Genomic DNA, 22,690 nt, shown 5'->3' with positions numbered 1-22,690 from the left:
GCCTCCAATATGATAGTATGACGATGATGGATATGTGTTAGAGAGAAATGAACACTATTTTGTCTTTAAACTTTCTTTTGAATTAAAGCTGCCACCAACCTAAGATGTTTTAGGATTTTTGTTTCAAAAGTATTTGAGGTAAACTTCTCCCACTTCTGCCAACACTGCTTTCACACCTAGCTCCCAAACAACTGTTTATTAAGAGGCTTTTCTGTAGTACCAGGATGTTAAAATTGTTGGAACTATCACAAAGGCTTGCAGAGACTTTTTTTTTGAAAGTTAAATAGAATAAGATTTATTTTCTTTTAAACAGACAACTACTCCTGAGAGAGGTACAAAAGGCGTGATTTGTTACAAAAGTTCTTCAGCTTGAATTGGTTGCTTGTTCAGTTCTCTTCACTTTGTTACAGACGGATTTAACCAAACTGATCTAACTGTTGGTAACAAAACCCTTGCTCTATTTCAGAGAATAGTGACGAGTTTGACTAACCTATCTAGGTAGCCCCTGGGTTATTAACTAACTCTACCCTAGAGTTCTTCCTGTTAACTAGCCCAAGCCTGGAGAGTCGATCTCTTGTGCTAACTCTCACAAAAAATCAAACTGCTGTCTGACCTTTTTCCTTTCAGCTCACAGCACTCAACTCTCTCCCTGAAAACCTAGTTTCAAACTCTACACCAGGGGTCCCCAAACTAAGGCCCGGGGGCCATATGCGGCCCCTCGAAGCCATTTATCCGGCCCCAGTGGCGGCGGCTCCCTCCTCCTCCGTTGAGGAAGGCACATGCGGCACAAGGGAGGAGGGAAAGGCGCGCACCTTTCTCACCTCCTCCCTCACCTGGTGCGCTACTTCCAAAGCTTTGCTTGTTTATAATGGTATTTTAATTATTATTTAATTAATAACTAATTATTAAGGGGCGCTTTGCTAGTGCTTTTGGTGCACAAAGGCAGAAGGGGGTTGGACTAAATGGCCCAAGGAGTCTCTTCCAACCCTCATTATTATTTATTATTATTATTATTATTATTGACACAAAGCCACACTGTATAACACAGCAAACGAGATGTATATGCTGGATTTCATATCACAAAATCACAAGTCAAACACTTCCCAAGTGTTTAGGACTGTGTGATGTGTTGGTGTTGTTGTTGTTATTATTAACATTGAGGCTGGGTGGCCATCTGTCAGGGGTGCTTTACTTGCACTTTTGGTGCACAAAGGTGGAAGGGGGTTGGACTAAATGGCCCAAGGGGTGTCTTCCAACCATCTTTATTATTTTTATTATGATTATTAGTAACATTGAGGCTGTATTTGTTCCCGTTTTGTTTTTGTTTGTTTTTTTACTTCAAAATAAGATATGTGCAGTGTGCATAGGAATTTGTTCATAGTTAGTTTGTTTTTTTTAAAAAACAAAACAAAACTATAGTCCGGCCCTCCAACGGTCTGAGGAACCGTGAACTGTTTAAAAAGTTTGGGGATCCCTGCTCTACACCTTCACACACGAGCTCTCAACTCTCCATACTCTTTCACTCACTCTTCCACACTTTCTCTCAAGCTCCCTCTCTTCTCCTCTCTAATACTTGGCTCCTCCCAACTCCTCTGGCCCATCCAAATCTCCAAATTTCTCCCCTTTTCCAACCATCCTCACTCAAGATAGCTGCCTCCCTGGCATTCTCTCCCAAAATGGAGGCCTGCCATACTGTTATCCAGGCTTCCTTCCCGGCCTACCAGGTAAGATTCACTACATTACCTCCCTGGCCTGAGAAACCTTTCCGGATAAAGAGGCATTTTACTCCTCTTTGGAGACAAAGTGCCTAGCGCTCAGTTATCCACTCTAAATGTCTCCCTTTCCTAACTTACCTATTACAGTTTCTAACCTATCGTAAACAATCAATATAAACATTTCTACACCTACACAGTGACTTTGCTAATTACAAAATGCCTATTGCAAATCACAGGTATCTATCACATTTTCATACATAGAATCATAGAATAGTAGAGTTGGAAGAGACCTCATGGGCCATCCAGTCCAACCCCCTGCCAAGTAGCAGGAAATCACGTTCAATGCATTTAAGTCAAACATTGTCTTTAAACATTAGGCAAGTTCTAGCAGTGCATTTATACATTAAACATAATGCATGAATATAGACCATTCATCAGGGCAGTGTCAAAATACATTTCATATATCTGCAATGAAACAGGTTAAACATTTCAAAACATTACATTACACATCACATACATTACCTTTTACTTACACTTTTCCCATTACCTTAGGTTTACCTGAATATCTTATGCAATTATTTGTGATAATGCATCAGCAACTACATTTTGAGTAACTTTGATGTGTTTAACATCTCTTGGATTTCTCTAGAGATTTACCTGTGCCTGCTCCCCAATCACTCTATAGGGTGAAGCTGCAATGGGGTCAGCTGTCCTTGTGTTTATTCTGTGACAGGTTAAGTTGGTTCTCCCTGGCACATTCGAAAACACTCCCTTATATTGTTGTAACAACTCTCTCAGCTGCTCCTTCTGTGTAGCAGAGAGATTTTCACTTCCCTCTACTGAAGGCAAGTTACATTCTGTATCGACCCTCCCCCAACCAGACAAGGATATTTCTCCCTCAGTCTCTGGGGAAAGTTGCAAAACTACATTGGCCCTGGAGAAATAAGGCTTGAGTCTATTTACATGTAGCTTTCTGCATCTCCCCTCCTCATTCTCCTTTGCAATCAAATAAGTCACTTCAGAGTCTTTGCCTACTACAGTGTATGGGCCCTCCCAGGCTGCTTCCAATTTCCTTTTAGCCCTGGGTTTTAGCACCAACACCTTATCCCCTACGACAAAAGTCCTATGCCTTGATTGTAAATCAGCATATTCTTTCTGTCGATTCTGGGCTACTGTTAGGCTCTCTGCTGCACAGTCTCTGATGATGGATCTCTGGAGATCTTCGACGTAGTTGACGACATCTTTCTCTGGTATCTCCTCCCGTCCCGTCCATGCTTCTCTTAAGATGTCCATGGGACCTCGAGGGGCTCTCCTGTACAGTAGCTGGAAAGGACTGTAATCTGTGCTCTCCTGAGGCACCTCTCGATAGGCAAATAAGAAATGTTGAATCTTCCTGTCCCAATCATTCGGGTTCTTGTGGACATAAGTCCTCAGCATATGGTTCAGAGTAGCATTGAACCTCTCGGTCAGGCCACTGGATTGGGGATGATATGGGGTTGTCGTCAGGTGTTTGATCCCACACGCATGCATCATCTCCTTCATCAGCTATGACATGAAGGTTGTCCCTAAATCAGTTACTATTGATCTGGGAAATCCCCCACGCGCGAACAGATTCAGCAATGCGTGTGCCATCATCCTGGAGTCAGTTTCTTTCAGGGGTATAGCCTCTGGATACCTAGTTGCGAAGTCCACTGCTGTTAAGATGAATTGATGTCCATCTCTGGTCACAGGCGACATCGAACCAAGGATATCAATTCCCACTTTTTCAAATGGAGTGGACACTACTGGGATCGGTTGTAATAGTTACTTCTGATCTTTGGGTGACTTTTCCTGCCGAAGGCCTTGATAAAGAGTGGGAAATCCTTTTTGAAGATCATTTCTCTCCTTTCCAGCTCTGGTTATAAACACTACAAGGTGGGCAAAAGGTGGATATCTTTGCATATTCTGCTCTTTATAAGTGAATACTTCTTCCCCCCCACGCTTCTTGGAACTGGAAGGGGAGTTTTCGCAGAATTTGCCTTTGTGTTATGTACTGGTTAAGGCATGCCAATCCAGGGAGCTGTGGGCTGGTCATGGCTGATTCTAAATCTACTAGTAGGTCACTCAAATCCCATACTTGCTTACAGTCTTTGAGCTTGAGAATTGGAAACTTATAAAGTCTATTTAGCAGAGAAGCCTTGATTTCAGTGGAGGCTCCGTATCTATCCTGCGTTACCAGACTGTCTCTAGGACTCTTAGGGTCTGACACATGTGCGTCATAGACTCTGTACTTGCAGCGAAGAAGTAGGGCCTAGCCAAGCGATGAGCAGTGTGTGCTCTTCATCAGCCGATAACTTTAAATCTCTTACAGCTTTTTTGAAAGTCGCCTTCCAAAGGAGGAAATCAGGCAGGTCAGAAAACTTCTGAACCCCTTTGTCTTTCAAATCTCTTTTGGGGCTTTTGAAGATGGAGGAGCACCCCAAAAATCCAAGTTTGTCACCAGCAACATCCATCTCCAGGACTGTGTGTCACCCTCGGTCAATGCGCCTCCCCTTTCTGCAGGCCCGGGGGGCCCAGAGCAAGGAGACAAGGCCTTCACGTTCCTTGTTCAGACAGGCAACCATGGCATTGGTGAACCTCTCCCAGCCTCTCCCTTGGTGAGAGCCGGGCGCATCCTTCCGAACAGTCAGGACCTCATTCAATAAGAGCACGCCTTTTGTGGCCCATGCAATCAGATCTCCACTATAGCGACTAGGAAACACTGGAATGGTAGCGTACAATTCTATAAACATGTACATGCTGAGCAACATGTATTTCTTGAGGTTGAAGGCTAGGCTATTGTCTGATAGGTGACAAGCGGCCTCATCTCCCAAAATCATGACTCTAACTTTGTCTAGGTCGCATTGTTCTGTCACGTGCTGGGCCTGTAGCTATTGTCTTTGTATAGGACGTATACTTTATGCCCAGTGGGAAGCCAGGGCATCTCAAAGAGAGGTTCTTGAGGATTTTCCTGATAAGGATAGTCCTTTGAGTCTTTAACTAGATAACAAAGTCTTTATTATTGAACAAATAATAAATCTTCAAGGAGTCAAATAACACTTCAAGGTTTCCTTAATAAACTGTTTGTCAAGGACAAAACGCCACAAGATCAAAGATAACAGAGTTTATTGGATAACAGAACTCAAAATGCCCGTAAAATACAAGGGCCAGGCAGTATTAGCCTTTAAAAGCAAAAAGGGGCAAGGAAAAACGTTCAAAAGATAAACCGGATTAAACCAGAGTTTAATCCGGGTAAAAACAAAACAGCTTGCTTCAGCCTGGGGATAAACAAAACAGAAGCCGGGGAACAAAGTGTTCAAAAGAATGCAATTAATTGGCAGCAGATTCCTCTCTGCTGCCAGCACTGTGCTTTGAGTAACTTGAGTCACTCCTCCACACAGCAGGCAAGATTTCCAATACACACAGATCAGCCGAGGATTGAAGCAGTAGAGTAGACCCAGTTCCTTTCCGTAGTTCAAGCCAGAAGCAGAACGTTTGTAGTTTCACCAAGTCCGAGTAGGGGGAAGTCAAGCCGTGGTCAGTTCAGTCCGAAATCCAAAGCAGGAGATGGCGTCCGTCAAGAAGACGACGGAAGGTCAAAGCTAATGAGATTAAGCACAAGTTTGCACAAACAAAAGCCCACACAATTCCTCCCGCCGTCTGACCCCAAATTCCAAAACAACTTACGTATCAGCACACGAAAACACACCAGTCTTCAGGAAAGCGTCCCACACAGATCCCAAGCGTTCGTCCAGATTACCTTGCCCAACGCAATTTCCAATTGCTCCCAAGCCTCATTTTATGCCAGTTACAAATCCTCATCACTATCAGCTGCCCTCCTTAACCCGGGCGTTTCCTCATCACTTTCCTCATCAGAGCTGGAACACCTCTGACTACGCCCCACAGCATCCCCAGCTGTGGATCCCGTCCCATCCCTCCAGCTTGTCCATGGGTCTAATCCTGAAGGTCCCCATTCATCTTCCATCCCATCATTGCCAGTGGCACCCAATTCCTCCCTCACCCGAGTCCAATCCATCTCATCCTCCTCCGAGCTAACCAGCCCCTCCTCCATTCTCTCCGTAAACCCCTCAAAAGACTCTTCGTCAGATGGTGCTGCAAAGATATCTCGCAGTCTCTTTCTTTCTCGCTCCTCGAGAGTATCTGACTCTCGAGGAGTCTTACGCCCACGTCTGCCAGTAACAGAGCCATGAGGCTCAATCATAACACTGTTGGTCTTTTTAGTCTTGTCCCCAGGAGACAGACAATTGGCTTTGGATAACTGTGCTTTCTCTATAAGAAGAAAACCCCCTTATAACCTTTCCCAGGCTGTCTATTATATGGGCCTAGCTGATGTGGGACCCACTACCGATTCCAAATGCATCTGGGTATCAAGTGGACCTACCAACCAAGGCTTGCAGATATTTCAGCTGGGGTTCCGTGGATCTGTGGTGCTGTTCCCTCTCGGAGGTTTCTTTGGAAACTTTAGGGCTGTTTCCCTCAGGAGCTGTGAGGTTGAGGGGCTGTGAGCTCTTAGCCAAAACCTTTGGGACCTTTCCCCTGGAATTTCTGTTTCTGATTCCTCGGATGTTCTATATCCCTGGATGTTCTTGAGATGTGAAGCTTTTCTACGGGACGAGCTGGTCTACATCCTATAGCTTAGTTTCTAGGCTTGCTCAAATAATTCGATTTTCCCGTTACCCGTTATTAATTCGTTATTTTCGTTTTTTTTGAAGCAATATCGAACCTTGGTTGTCCACACGTCTGGATATCACGGTTTCGAATCGCGAGAGGCCGTTTTTTCTAATTTCTTCGTTTTTTTCGTTAGAAAAAAAAAGCTTTTGCAAATCACCCAAACTCCTTTCCTTTTGCCCCTCAGCCAATGGGAGGCTCAGCCAATGGGAGGGGGCGAGGGGGAAGGAGGCCGAGGAGGAGGAGGAAGACGGAGGGGGGAAATGGCCGCCGCCGCCGCCGCCTCTCCTCAGCTCAGTGCATTAATTAATTGGGCCTTAATGAGCCCCCTTCCAAGCCAAACCCACCAGAGAAACACCCTCAATGCAAACCTTGCAACGTCCTTCTCTCCTTCTTGGACACAAAGGCAAAGGGAGGAGGCACTTCGGGTTCCCAAGCGACCTGAAAAGAGCCATAGAGAAAGGGAGAGCCAGTGCGCATGCTCCACCCTCCAAGGCACACAAGGGGGGAGTTCGCATGGGAGCCGGAAGTGTTGGGGCCTCCGTCCCTCCCTTGCTTTTCCTCTTTGGTCTCCCTATCTTGAACACAGAACACGCATGAAAAAAAACACACCATAATTTCACAATATATAGTTTAAATAACAAAAGGAAGAGGAAGGAAGAGGCCCGGGATGCGAGGGGGTGTGGGCCAGGCCCGTCCTCGGCTGCTCCCAGGGGCCCAGATTCGCACCCTCCCTCCCCCCAATACAGGTCTCCAGTCCATACCACGCTACATGAACTTGAATGGATACTGTGGTTGTGTTGTCGAAAGCTTTCATGGCCGGGATCACACTGTTGTGGTATGTATTCCGGGCTCTATGGCCATGTGCCAGAAGCATTCTCTCCTGACGTTTCACCCACATCTGTGGCAGACATACAGGTTTTGACGTCTGTGCGAAGCTAGGCAAGTGGGGTTTATATATCTGTGGAAGGTCCAGGGTGGGAGAAAGAACTCTTGTCTGTGGGAGGCAAGTGTGAATGTTGCAATTGGTCACCTTGATTAGCATTGAATAGCCTTGCAGCTTCAAAGCCTGGCTGCTTCCTACCTGGGGGAATCCTTTGTTGGGAGGTACTAGCTGGCCCTGATTGTTTCCTGTCTGGAATTCCCATTTTCTGGGTGTTTCTGGGAAGGTAATGGCACTCCATGTAGTCATGCCGGCCACATGACCTTGGAGGTGTCTATGGACAACACTGGCTCTTGGGCTTAGAAATGGAGATGAGCACCAAAAATCAGGATAAGGGAAACGTTCCACATTTTGGTGAGCTATCAGTGTTAAATGTGTTCTACCACTGTACCAAGTTTGAAGAAGATCACTCAAAAAATGAGGGCGGGAGAGCCCCCTAAGTCCCCCCCCCCCCCTTCGGGCTGTTTTTGGGCCACCGCGCATGCGCGTCCGCCATTAACGAATTAATTTAGAAAATAACGAATTTTCGTTAATTTCGAAAAATTTTGGGGGCCAAATTCGTTATTAGCAACAAAAACGAAAAACTGCCCCCTCTAGTTTTGAAACGAGTTTAGAATCAAATTTTTCATGGATCGATCAAGCCTATTAGTTTCCTTAAGTGAGACTGACCTCCCAGAGCCCTGAACAAGGGGCGGAACCAAACTTAATGATGATGGACAGGCGGCCTGCCCTATGATTGCAAACATTAGCAGAAATAAAATAAAGTCGGAGCTTCTGGTACAGCCGTACCAGCACACGCACTGCCGGGCGTGCTGGTGGTAACACTTCATAATAGATGCACTCCCGCACTACAAACTTCAACAGCTCAACAACATAGGGCTTCGCAAACTGAGGTGCAAGGGCCACGCTCCACTCCGGCAGAATCTGGGCAGGGTCGCAGTCTGCGAACCGTAACCGCAGTCTCAACTGGGCCGCTCTTCTGTATGTCTCCTGTTCTCCAGAGTATGGTTTTGTCTCAGTATGATCACCATAGTAGGCACATTTGGTAGGGTCATGGGAAAGGGTCTCCTGGATGGCTGCTTCTAAATTTTGAAATCCTTTCCATAGGGAGTTTGCCAGCCATCTTCCCTGCTGACTTATGGTGACCCTATCATGCTGCTTTCTTGGCACATTTGTTCAGAGGTATTTGTCCTTGCCTTCTTAGTCAGAGAGATTATGGATTTCCATGGCCAAGGAAGAAATTCGAACCTTTGTCTCCCAGTATTCTGGTCCAGTGCACAAACTACTAACCCCTGCAAGAAGCAGGAAAATCTAATTCAAAGCACCCCTGACAGATGGCCATCCAGCCTCTGTTTAAAAGCCTCCAAAGGGGGAGCTTCCACCAGACTCCGGGGCAGAGCGTTCCATTGCCGAACAGCTCTCACAGTGAGGAAGTTCTTCCTGATGTTCAGGTGGAATCTCCTTTCCTGTAGTTTGAAGCCATTGTTCCATTGCGTCCTAGTCTCCAGGGCAGCAGCAAACAAGCTTGCTCCCTTCTCCCTATGACTTCCCCTCACATATTTATACATGGCTATCATGTCTCCTCTCAGCCTTCTCTTCTGCAGGCTAAACATGCCCAGCTCTTTAAGCCTCTCCTCATAGGGCTTGTTCTCCAGACTCTTGATCATTTTAGTCGCCCTCCTCTGGACTTTTTCCAGCTTGTCAACATCTCCCTTCAACTGCGGTGCCCAGAATTGGACACAGTATTCCAGGTGTGGTCTGACCAAGGCAGAATAGAGGGGTTGCATGACTTCCCTGGATCTAGATGCTATACCCCTATTTATGCAGGCCAAAATCGCATTGGCTTTTTTCACCGCTGCATCACATTGTAGGCTCATGTTTAACTTGTCCACAAGGGATCTTTTTCACACATACTGCTGTCAAGCTTTGCTGTCTTTCTGCTAAGAGGCAAAGATCTTTTTACAGTAGAGTCTCACTCATCCAACATTCACTTACTCAACATTCTGGATTATCCAATGCAGTCTGCCTCCCACCCAGATCCACAGCTGTTTCTCTAGGCAGCAGGGACTGAACTTAAGAATTTAATTTCTGACAATATTGTTACTTTAAGTTCATTTTATACAAATCTATCTTTATTTTGTAGTCAATTTGTTAGTAGCCAAAGTTTTTGTACTTATTGCTTTCGATACATTGTGATGTTTTGGTGCTAAATTTGTAAATATAATAATTACTACAAAACGTTACCATGTATTGAATTGCTTTTTCTGTTGATTTGTTGTAAAACATGATGTTTTGGTGTTTAATTTGTAAAATCATAACATAATTTGACATTTAATGGACTTCTCCTTAATCTCTCATTATTATCCAACATTTTTGCTTATCCAATGTTCTACTGGCCCGTTTATGTTGGATAAGTGAGACTGTATTTGGGAAGTCATTCGCTTTGAAACTTGTTACAGCACGTGGGAGTTTAACGAGATGTGTTGTATCTGTATCTGGGTTCCAAATGTGCTTTTAAAACAGTTTTAATCCGTTTGTTTTAAAGTTTTATATTAGCTTTTTAAAAAGCTGTGCTTTGTTTTAACATTTTGTAAAATGCCTTGATCTCCTAGAAAGGAGAAAAGTGGGATATAAATTAAATAAAGCAATTAAACAGGCAAATGATAGTGGGATTCAATGTGGTCACAAAAGTTGGTGCCAACACAAAATTTGCACAAAGAGTATCAGATCCTACATGTCAGCTATAAAAGATTACACGAATTTGTGGAGCAGCCCAATCAAAACCTTGGCTGAAGTCCAAATGCAAACAACTCCGTGTTTTGTGCCTGCTCTCCTGATCCGTACTCCCTAAGCTCCTCCTGAGGTTTACTCACCAAAGGATTCACCACCTCATGCTTGACTTACAGTGTGTATGGGCTTGTTAATTTCCTCCTCTCATCAACGCTTTCTTAAATTAAAAAATATGGCATTAGAATACAATCCCTTAGGGGTCAGAGCTTTATATCACCATCACACAGAATTTCAATTACTGTCGCTCGGATCTGATCGGCTCTGTTAACAGAACAGTGGAAGAAAGAAGCAATCATAAGGATCCAAAGCCAGGCTGATCTTCTGCAAACACCATCAAATGACACAGGAGACAGGCAAGAAGCAAACAACAGCCAGAAATGAGAAAGCGGGGAGGCAAAAGGGCAGATTAACAGCTCCATTAAGATCTTTCTTGAAGTCTTATTACTGTAATAGGCAAGTAGAATCCTATAGTATAATCAACGTATCATGGTGCAACTTAAATTTCAAGGCAACAAAGAAAAACTTAAGAAATGGAATTGGAAGTTTCTTTAAAAAAAAAGTTAATTACATTTTTGAAAGCATCTAATGCACAATCTTGGAAAACAGAAAGTCATTTATATTCAAGACTGGCAAGTCCTACTTTTTGAATTACCTTATTCACTACTGGGTTCCACATATCACGAAAACTATTATTAACGTTGTTTACAAAATTGTCCTTGTTAAAACAGATGGTCCATGGAATAAAGGAGTGTATATTGCAAGCCTTTTGAAGCAGGAAATAATCACAATGAGCCTCACAGTTAATGATATGCACCAAAATACAAATGCCTTCCCATAGCATCCCTGTTCGCTAAGATTAGGTTACTCTGAGGTCAAAAGCAAAGGTTAGGGAGTGCAAAAGTTGAAACTTTAGGGATATGAAAGCAACCCAAAACTGAGGTAATCAGGATGAATCAGAGTCAGAACTACAATGCAATGCATGGTACATTGGGCTATCTCTTTACCAAGTTCAGAAACTCCAACTATTTCAAAACATGGAAGCCAGAGTGATTACTGGAACTTCTAGGAGTGTGCATATCACACCCAAACAAAAGCACTGATTGCCAAATAGTTTATGGGAAAAGTACAACTTGTTGGTTATAACCTGCAAAGCCCAGCATGGTTTGGGTACAAGTTAACTGCAAGGTGGCCTTCTCCCGCACAATCCGTTGAAGTCCTCTGGTTGACACTTCAGAGGACACTGAGGTCTTCTGACAGACGCTGACTCCAACTGTCACCCAGATGACCTTTTCATCTACCACCCCAAGAAATCTGTGGAATGAGCTGCTGGAAAGTATTTGACAGCTAAATGAGCTGTCAGAATTTAAGACACAACTGAAGACCTCTCTTCCAGCAGGCCTACCCAGTCAACGTTCAACCATGAGTCTAGCATTTGCATTCTAATGGTGTTGTATTCTGATCATGTCCTTCGGTGTATCTATTTTATAGTGGTGCTTTTTGATATATTATGTATTTTATTATGTTGATGTTTTCTGACTGTATTGAACCATGCTTCAAACCATTACGGGAATCATAGAATGATAGAATCATAGAGTTGGAAGAGACCTTGTGGGCCATCCAGTCCAACACCCTGCCAAGAAGCAGGAAAATCGCATTCAAAGCACCCCTGATAGATGGCCATCCAGCCTCCGATTAAAAGCCTCCACCACAGTCCGGGGCAGAGAGCTCCACTGCTGAACAGCTCTCACAGTTAGGAAGTTCTTCCTCATGTTCAGTGGAATCTCCTTTACTCTACTTTGAAGCCATTGTTCCGCATCCTAGTCTCCAGGATAACAGAAAACAAGCCTACTCCTTCCCTCCCTATGACTTCCCCTCACATATTTATACATGGCTATCATGTCTCCTCTCAACCTCTCAGAAGTGGGTAACAGATAAAATGTTGTTATTGTTGTTGTTGTTGTTGTTACCACCACGACTACTGTTAATACTACTACAAGCAAACTGGAACTAAGGCAAATCAATGAGAGATGGAAGAACAGTGAAAATCAAATCATCTTCTAAAAATGCCCAGAATCTAGAAATAATCAGCTATAAATACACCAGTCACTTTAATCAGTTCCCGTTTGAAATAATTATGGAGCCAGCTATGTTACTCTCTAAATGCTATTTGCTACGCAGGGGTTCTCAAACTTTTTCAGCCGTGAAACCCTTTTTGAAGCAAATAGGTCTCACGGAGCCCCAAGAAATGTTTAAATATTGTATTAAATAGCATATTATATATATTGTGTGTGTGTGTGTGTGTATATCAGGCATAGGCAATTTTTTTGACCAACATACACATTACAGTATTTCAAATAATAATAAGAGTAACTCCAAGAACCATCCAATCCAACCCCCTTCTGCCATGCAGGAAAAGCTCAACCAAAGCACTCCCTGAGCAGTGGGAGGGAAATAGGTTTTGGAAGCAAGAAAGGCGAGGGGGAAAGGATCTGGGTGGTGAGGGAAGTGAGGAAAAGGAGCTTTTGACAGCAAGGGAGGCAGGGGAAGAGCAGGAAACTGGAGGGAACGCTTGGAAGGAAAGGAGGGGGAGAAAAGGAAAAAAGCGCAGAGCCCCTCAATATGCTTTACGGAGCCCCAAGGGCTCAACAAAACACACTTTGAGAAGCCCAGTACTACAGATAGAATAACTAGTCATATTGTGCTTTTAAAGTTACTCATACAATTACTGGAAAATAGTGTCACTAAATGGTAGAGGGGGAGTATTCCATCCAGGTGCTGGCTTGTGCTTCTACCTTGAACTGTTTTGCAAGTGATGCCAAAGAAAAAAGAGAAAGGTAATGGGTTCCCTGTCACAATCAGAAGCACTTTGATAAGGTTTTAGAAGTAATTAAAAGTAATAATTTCAGTCACTTGTTAGAAACTGAAAAGGATGTACAGTCTAGTCTACCTTCCCCATTTGTAGTTTTGCCGTTTATTGATTTTGGTATTTACGGATTTGATTAAAATGTTATATCTAGGTGTATAATGGTCAACTTCCTCCAGTCACGCTGGAGGAGCAAGATTTCCAGAGTAAATACAGTTATTTAGGAATTTCTAGGTCCTCCAATGCAATTCTATTTTCAGCTTCCAGTGAAAGTTGACCATAGTGTTGTGCTGAAAAAACTAAAAAAATCCTTTAAAAGTGCACTATCTTTATTCACAATTTGTCACTTTCACCCTATAAAAAGAATTCACAACATCCGGGCGTCCTGTAACTATAACTGTAATGTTCCAATCTTCGAAATAGTCAGAAAACAAGGCATGGAACTGGCTTAAATAACTCAAGGCAGCCTCACATTGGCTTTCACTGTCTAAACTGCAGCCTCCTCTTATCATTACAAATCTGAAACTAGACTTGGCAGGAAAATGATAGATTTATGGGGCGAGGAAGAACACAACTTGGAGAAGAGCACCCTCAGAGCAGATAACAAAGAAATCTCTCCCTATTTCTCAATGCAGCTTGAAGGAAAAGACAAATGTAATCTATGTGTGAAATGTAGCTCTGTACCTATTTCTGCCCATATATTAAGAGCAGGAAACTCTAGGGCAGGGGTCCTCAAACTTTTTAAGCAAAGGGCCGGTCCACAATCCTTCAGACTGTTGAGGGGCCGAATTATCATTTGGGGGGAAGAAACGAACAAATTCCTATGCACACTGCACATGTCTTATTTGTAGTGCAAAACAACAACAACAATGAAAGAACAATACAATATTTAAAAATGAAAATAATTTTAACCAACATTATTATTATTATTATTAAACTTTATTTGTACCCCGCTAGCATCTCCCGAAGGACTCGATGCGGCTTACAAAGGCCAAGGCCTCAACACACAATATAACAATACAAACAAAGGCAAATTAAAAGAATTAAAACAGTATAAACCACAAGCAATAACAATACGTTAAAACACAATAGAACTGGGCCGGGCCAGAGTAATGGGTACAAGATTAAAAGTGCTTATGTGACAGGTGATATATAAGGCTTATAGGGCAAGTGCAGAGTGCGATATGCAATCTTAATTCTAATAAAGTGCTTATGGGACTTGGTATTGGAGATTTCCTATTAATCTGGGAACATAAACCTATCAGGATTTCAATAGGAAGTGTGGGCCTGCTTCTGGCCAATGAGATAGTCAGGTTATTTAGGATTGTTGTTGTTGTTGTTGTGTGTCTTCAAGTCATTTCAGACTTTGGGTGAGCCTAAGTCCAAAATTATTTATTTATTCATTTACTACATTTATTTACTACATTTATATCCCACCCTTCTCACCCCGAAGGGAACTTAGAGCAGCTGTATGTACATACAATATATTATATTATTAGCATAGCACAATATTAGCATTATACTATATTGAACTATACCACTATACTGTAATGTTATATGTAATATATAACATATAATTAATATTATTATATGATATTATTGTTAGTATTGTATTGTATAAAATGATAATATTATTATCAATAGTATATGTATATACAATATATTATATTATTAAAACTGATATAAAAATATTATATTGTAAATGAGGGCGGGGGCCAGGTAAATTACCTTGGAGGGCCGCATCCGGCCCCCGGGCCTTAGTTTGGGGACCCCTGCTCTAGGGACTTTGGACAGAGTTACCATGCAACCTAGATCTCTGGGTTTTACTAGGCATGCCATCTGACACTTCTTGGACCATAATCTAGCTCAGATTCAATGTTTTCCTATTTTGGAAAAAGGCAAAGAACACCTTGAGATGCTGCAAGGTGAGGTAAGGGAAAGACAAGGAGGGAACAAACTGAGCAATGCAAGTGGCTAAGTAGAAGAATCAATGGCGCAAGGCGAAGTAAGGGAAGCGAAAGGGAGCAGGATAAGAGGTGAAATCCAAAAAGCAAGGGAAGGATGCATATGGTGGGTTTCATAAAAGGTGGTGGTACTGGCCCAAGAACAAATCCCTTGACCAAGGAGGGATTTAAACTCAGCCCTTCCTGTTCCAAGGCAAGCAAACTTTTGTTGGTACTAGTTATCTAATCAGTTCCAACTATAAACATGGTATGAAGGTTGAAAACATTCCAGATCTTTTGAGACCACAAGCCACTCTCTCTTCACCGCACAATACATACAGAATGGATTGGTCAGAGCAAGAATGTTCAACGTGGTCTTGGAAGCTAAGTAGGGTCAGCTCTGGTTAGTACTCAGTAAGAGACCCCAATGAACATTAGGTGCTGTAGACCAGAGGTCCCCAAATGAAGGCCCATGGCCCTCCAAGGTCATTTACCCAGTCCCGGCCCAACATTTTGGATTTTGGGGCGGTTACAGTCTGAAGCTACTTGAAGGCACACAACAACAACAACAACAACAACCACCACATCAGGCAAAAGCAGGCCCACACTTCCCATTGGATTACTGGTCAGGTTATGTTGGTTAAAATTGTTCTTCATTTTAAATACTGCATTGTTCTTTCATGGGATTTTTTTGCACTTAAAATAAGTTATGCCCAGTGTACATAAGAATTTGTTCATTTTTTTTTCAAACTATAGTCCAGCCCCTCAACAGTCTGAGGGACCATGAATTGGTCCTCTGCTTTAAAAGTTTGAGGGTCCCTGCTGTTTATTACATTTCAGAAGAAGGGACTGGCAAAACCATCTCTGAGTGCTTAGAAAAGTTATGGAACTCATGGAGTCACCATAGGTTGGCAGGCAACGTGTCACCCAATGCCCAGTCTACCTCTCATCACAATCCAGTCTTCTTCTCACGTCTATTTTGGTTTCCTAATGCAATATGGAAGGAATCCGGCTCAAGGCTTGGAATGTACCAACATCACACAGCTACTGAAAAAACCAAATAACTTCCCAGCTTCCCTTCCATTGCCAGCGTAGAACGGAGAATATTAACCATCCAAATGTCTCCCTGTTACTGACGTGCTTTTGCTGAAGGACTGGTGAACTTTCTCTGGAGTACAAACAACCAAAACCCAGGAGGCAAGCACTTGCTAAAATAACTCTGATGACATGCAAAAACCGAAACAAAGGAGGACAAAAGAGCATTTGGGAAAGGAGTATTGATTCTATTTGGGGACAATGCTAATGTAGGTTTGACTTCCTCAGCATGTTATTGGTGCAGGGAACTGAACATTTCAGGAATAAAAAGGAACAATGTTGACACAAAGTCAGATTTGCTAGAGCCCATTATCTTGAAGTTACAAAGCCAAAAGGAGCAGAAGGGGAATACCAATTTGCATTCAATCTTCAAAAGTCCTTATAAAACAGATTGTTTTGGACCAACTAAACTCAGTAATGCTACACTCGGGGCCCTTCCACATAGTCATATAACCCAGAATATCAAGACAGATGATCTACGATTTCTGCTTTTAACTGGATTATCTGAGTCCACATAATCCAGTTCAATTTTGATTTTATACCGTTGTGCGGAAGGGGCCCCAAACCCCTTAGCATTAGGAACTGTTTTCTTAAGGTACATACTACTTTCAGAGGAAGACTGGCAGAAAAAGTTTTACTACCTTGTTTTATTTTTGTATCCCAAAATACCTCATGGTCAGCAAGATGTTTGGCCTATACCTTCTTCAAACCTCCTTCAGTCACCATCAGCTTTAAAGTTAACCATCAGTTTAACCCTGGCCTTCCATCATCACATTTCCTACCAAAGAATAGCTTTTTAGCATTCATAACTGTTGAAGAAGCCTAGGGCCTCTGACAGCTTGTATAATGGATTCCAGGGTGGGAGAAAGGTGGGATATAAATAAAATAAATATATTTATAAATAATTTAAAATAGTATGGTGCCTTTTTTAGTTGGCATCATAAAGGTATGACAGCAACGTGGAATCTTTTTCCTGGATTGGGACATTTATTCAGTAGCACGCCACTCACACAAAAACCAAATTCTAAATCCAATGCCACCATCTAAAAAAATCACCAATATTCCATTATATTAGAACAATGGCTGGTGGGAATAATTCTAAGTCCTTTACTTCTCAATTCTCTGGCTTTGGGAAGTTGTAATGCATTACACACACATCCTAAAATCTAGGTCTTTCAGCCATAAGGATTAGAAACTTAGTCATCCTATCAAGGAAAGCAGAGAATCTTTTGAGAATTACTGTGATGCTCACAGAATACAGATAATATTTTCTGTTAACTGGTCTTTGATAGTCATACCAGTACGTATTGCTTAACTGATTAACTTTGATAGCCTTCCTTTCCTCCAGGGATTTCAAGGTTGATTACAGGGCTTCCACTTCCGCTCTTTAACTACACAACCACCTTGTAAGGTATATCAGGATGGGGAGACATATGGGGACAAGCTAGGAGGGAAAGTAGCCGAGTAATGCCAAAAAGCTGCTGATGCAACATCCTGCATCATAGCATGCCACTCTAGTCTCTGAATTACGGTTTGCAGAAACAAATTGGAAACATTGCCAAATTGCAGCAGCAGTGCTTCATCTCCAAATGTCTTCATGGATTCCAAAGAGTCAGTAACTCTCAGAAGATGCCCACTTACGGTTTCAGCAAATCCATGAAGTATAAATTTTATCAATGGCTCATGATGGCTATGTACCCTTATGGTCCAAATCTAGTGTGCCACAAAACACATGTTGAAGGAGAACATCAACCGAGAGTGTCTCTGCTTTGAGGTTTCATTCATGGGCTTCTTAGATCCATTTGATTGACTACTGCAGAAAGTAGAGGGTACTAATAGATTGGGGTGGACATATTTTGCCCAAAGCAATAGCAACCGAAAAAATATTGCATCCCAAATGGAGAATCATATCTAAGATTCAGAGGGATGGGTAAGAACTTCATCTTTCCCTCTCAGTTGAATTTCTTTGCAAATCAGTTCTCACCCCCTTCATATGTGCTCTCAGATTACTCCTCAGATGTGCCTTGCTTTACCTCCTGTTGTTCGACACCCCCCCCTTAAAAAAATCAAAGCCATAGATAAGAAAACATAGAATTCTCCAGAGTTTTAATCTTCAGCTTTTCTCCCTCTCCCACTGCTCCAAACAGCCAAAACAGCTTTTGATTCCAGCAACGGGGTGATTTGCATTTTTCCTGCTGTATGCCAAACTGCAGTATGTGTCTTCCTAATGGTAGGTTCTTGGTGAAATTGTGTGTGAGAGAGATAGTGAAGAAGGGGGAGTTGACAGGCGTATGCCATAATACCTTCTTTTGTTTGATGTACTTTGTTTTCTGAAGGTAAACATGGCCTTAATTTGCAATTCTGATTGCAGATAGACACCTTTCCTGCTACTGAATAGAAAACATGTTTGTTTAGGGAATACACATCCCCCTTAAGATCTGCTCTGAACACTGCATGTTCATAACCTGAACGGGGATGTCAATCCTGCCCTCTTCCCAAGTTTAAGTAAAAATTCAGTATTCCATCCTCTATGCCACAGTGACTGCCGTCTGCATCCTTTTTCTTTTAAGATATGAAATACGATAAATAGCCTACCAGGGATGCAGGATCAAAATAAGTATCATTTGTGACCTTAGAATTGTCTAAACGTATCCATTAGTTTGTTTGCACTAACTATACCATTTTGAACTTCTGGTTAGTATGCAGAGTGAGGAACCAGGTGTTGAACCATGGACAAACACATATACATACAGTAGAGTCTTGCTTAGCCAACGTTCTGTATTATCCAATGCAGATTACCTTTTAGTAGTCAATGTTTTTGCAGTCAATGTTTTCAATACATTCAGATATTTTGGTGCTAAATTCATAAATACAGTACTGGTAATTACTACATAACGTTACCATGTATCAAACTGCTTTTTCTGTCAATTTGTTGTAAAACATGACGTTTAATAGGTTTTTCCTTAATCCCTCCTTATTATCCAACATTTTTTGCTTATCCAATGTTCTGCCAGCCCATTTATGTTGGATAAGCAAGACTCTGCTGTGTATGTGTTTAGGTGAATGCATATGCAAACTTTTAGGATGAAGGAGGGATGGGGGTACAGATACTTGAAGTTTCTGGTATTTTAGCCACAATATTGTCGCATGTTTTGGTACAGAAGGAAGCCCATATTGGTTGAGGTACCTCATTGGGTGATACCAACCTTGGTGATACTACTGAAGAGAAAATGACCTCAAATCACCTAGTGAGTTTCATAGCTCAGTGGTTACTTGAACCTGGATCTCAGAAGTCTCAGTACAACACTCTAAACATTACACACAGAGAGAGAATATGACAGAGGGGAGCAGTAAAGCAAACTTAACTTTAGATTTCCCCATTAAAGGAACTTTCCAGCCAACTCATTCTGTAAGAACGCATGGTATATTCCTTAGGTTTGCTCCCAAGAGTCATGTGCAACTTTCACTGGGGAAGACCCTTTAGATCCCAGGTAAATAATTATGTCGTTTTGGCAGCTCTCCCAGACTGATATGGACCTTGCCTACAATTGCTGACGGGTCTTGCAATAAATTCAGTCATTAATCAATATATATTTTAATTTACATGGATTTTAATCCAAGGGGACATTAAATGCAAGGCTTCAGATGCAGGGAAAGCAGTAAAGTAATGACCCTGCCATGCAGAAGGGCAACAGCTTGATTGCAGCTCTGAAACAAACCCTTGAGACTGGACACATTTCACTGTTCAAAAAGCCATAACGCTGCTGGCATAGAATAGGGTCAGAGCCTAGGATAATATAGCAGTCTGAGCATTGGACAATGTCCCAGTTTCAAATCCCTTCTCAGCCATGAAACTCACTGAATGACCTTGGGCAAGTCACAGTCTCTCGGCCACAGATGAAGACAAAGGGTAAACTCTGTATGTGCTAAACTAACACATTCTCAGTAATTTAATGGGACTATTCTAGCTGGGACTCCCTATTGAATTGAGCTTGTGAATTGAATTGAGGCTCATCTTGAAGAAAACTTTTTTAAACTTCAACTTGTGGTGCAAGTAGGTGATTCTGAGAGGTTTCACCCCAAACATGCTCTTACCTAAGATCTGACTGAAGACTTCAAGCAACCCATCATGGAATGAAAGTAATATGATATTCAAGGAGCATCTGGCTAAATTTTTGGTTAAAAGAAAACATCTGTAACATTTAAAATTAATTTCAGGAGATGATCTGAGGTATTCTGAAGCCAAGAAGTTGCCTAAGACTAAGAAAATCTCAGAGAAGCTCTTTACATCTTCAGTTTTCAACAAGTTTTCCAGAACTTGCAGCAATCATCAAAATATGCTCAATCAAAACCCAAAATGTAGTTCTTTCACTTTCACAAATGGAACCCCAAAACTCTCACATATAAATCTCCATCAAGCATTTTATTTCACTTAACCCAAACTAAACTGTCTGCTTCCAACCATCCTAACCATCACACCCAAGACACAAAAGAGTAAGCATGAGAAATCCAATAGAATGTGTTGGAATCACCAAATTTCCCAGTTCAAATTCAGTAAGAACACCTCCTTTTCCCCTTACTGCTAAGGTACAAAATACATATAACAAGACCACTTGATGCATCAAAACTTGAGACCTCTCAGTCCTAGAGACCAGGAAATCAACTAAGTGGAGACATGATAGATGGTGGAGGAAGCAAACACAACAAAACTTTTCTGTTTCTTGTAAAACATTAGAAATTGAGGTCATGCAGTTATGTGTATTTGGAAAAAGCAAAAAAAAAAAAACCCAACATTTTTGTTTCCCCATACAGTGCATAATTAATGTATGGAATCCACTGTCACCAGAAGGGAGACCTACAACCTCATATGGCTTTAGATGGCTGGATTAACAAAGCAAGTCAACCAATGATTACAACGACCACATGGAGATCCAGTATTCTGCTGCATATGGACTGCTAGGAAACAGAAGATAACTACCCTATTTACTCGAATCTAATACTCACTTTTTTTGGTTGGATTCCCTTCCCAAAATTAGTGTGCTCCTTAGATTTGTGTCATCTGGTAATCTTAAGTGGTGAGCCAAAGCAAAATGAGAAGCTGCTTCAGGCATACCTGGAGCTACTATTTGGAGGACGTCATCTAATTTATTGTCCATGGCTCAATGCTGTGGAGTCCTGGGATTTGTTGTTTGGTAAGGCACTGGCATCCTTTGGCAGAGGAAACTCAGGACCTTGTAAAACTACAGCCTCTGTGATCTCATAACATTGAACCAGGGCAATTAAAGTGGATTCACTATACAGCATAGATGCAGCCCAGGATTTTATTTTCTGTTGTTGGAAGCTTTGGTGCTCTAACACTATAGTTTTTAAAGAAGGAATTCTAAGCATGCAGCAACTGTAATGGCCAAGTTACACAGCAAGCACTTTTTGCCGATGCGTATTACATTTTGCAGAAAATACTTTTTTTGGTTTCAGAGTTTTGAAAATTGAGGTGTGCATTAGATTCAGTGGCGCATTAGACTTGAGTAAATATGATATTAGCTATGACTCCTGCTTGGGAGATTCCCAGAGACTTTTGGTTGTTGTGAAGCCAGTATAAAAACCCCAGTGGTGAAAAGCCTTTTAATAGTATGCTAAACTATTCGTATTTCCTGCTGCTTTAATGAGTTATGCTTTTATATCACTTCTATTCAAAACTTATAATTATATTGTATTTTTTGCTGATGTAAGCTTTAATCTATATGTTCTAATTTGAAAACAAGATGGGATTTAAATTGATAAAATGTAATGATCAGACTGGACACTGTGAAGCAAAATTCTTGGTTAAATGAATTGGATCAAGAGGAACAAAAGCAGCCATGGATGAAATCTCTTTACAGAACTGTATTAACATCCAAAAATATATCCCTGTATCCTGAATTCAGCAGTGGGGCCTGCTTCCATTATGTCTACATGTAGGAATTTTGGAAACAGGCTGGTATAAGAACCAAAAAAACAGAGGAACAACGCAAGTCACATGATTCATTATTCAGATGCACCCACAGTTTCAAGTAACTAAGGTCTGACCGGGAATGTATCTCTCATGGATATGGGGGATTTTATTGTAATTCAGATGTGTGAAACATCTCACATCAACTCCAAGCAGTACAGTTCATGGCAAATGATTGTGGGAGCCGAAATCCAACCATCAGCCATGCCACCATTCTGGTTTTAGAGTCAGATTCAGAGAGTTTGGGTTGGTAGAAATGCATCAACTCTGAATGTCTTAGTCAGCTCTGATAGCAAGGAAGCGGGGTTGTTGGTATTGGAGACCAGCAGCTCCCAGTAGACCTCCCTGCCTAGTTTAGTTATTGGAGAAGAGATGTCTTCAGAAATAGCTACCATTTCCCAGGAGGTGGAGCAAGCTGACCCAGTACATCGGGGAGGCTGAAGAAGAGTTAAGTGCTCTGTTCCTTTTATAATACAGACGAGAGATTGCACTGACCTGAAGACCTCCCTGATTAGCAGAGAAACAGGCTCTACACAAGAAACACCTGATTGACTCTACAGTCAGGCATACCACATTTGATTTTTTGAATTAATAGAAAAATCCGTATCTCAATTGAAACTGCAACCAAAAAAATCCACACCACCA

At 41.9% G+C, this 22,690-nt stretch overlaps 1 protein-coding gene and 2 long non-coding RNA genes across 5 annotated transcripts in view; 1 reads left to right on the top strand and 2 right to left on the bottom strand.

The window, feature by feature from the left end:
* Positions 1–22,690, bottom strand: part of myo5b (myosin VB) — a 355,668-nt gene that overhangs the window by 156,346 nt on the left and 176,632 nt on the right. The gene's annotated exons all lie outside the window — the stretch shown is intronic.
* The window catches only part of LOC107982332 (uncharacterized), a 190,252-nt gene that overhangs the window by 163,605 nt on the left and 3,957 nt on the right, over positions 1–22,690 (top strand). The gene's annotated exons all lie outside the window — the stretch shown is intronic.
* Positions 1,406–22,680, bottom strand: LOC134296793 (uncharacterized). Its single transcript, XR_010003653.1, has 2 exons — positions 5,421–22,680; positions 1,406–5,335 (listed from the first exon to the last, which is right to left on the bottom strand). It is a non-coding gene; the product is annotated as an uncharacterized LOC134296793 (long non-coding RNA).

This window comes from Anolis carolinensis, chromosome 2 (genome assembly GCF_035594765.1).
Source record: "Anolis carolinensis isolate JA03-04 chromosome 2, rAnoCar3.1.pri, whole genome shotgun sequence".
NCBI lineage: Eukaryota > Metazoa > Chordata > Lepidosauria > Squamata > Dactyloidae > Anolis > Anolis carolinensis.
Note: the sequence above shows the minus strand (reverse complement) of the source record. Positions and strands in the feature narration are given on the sequence as shown.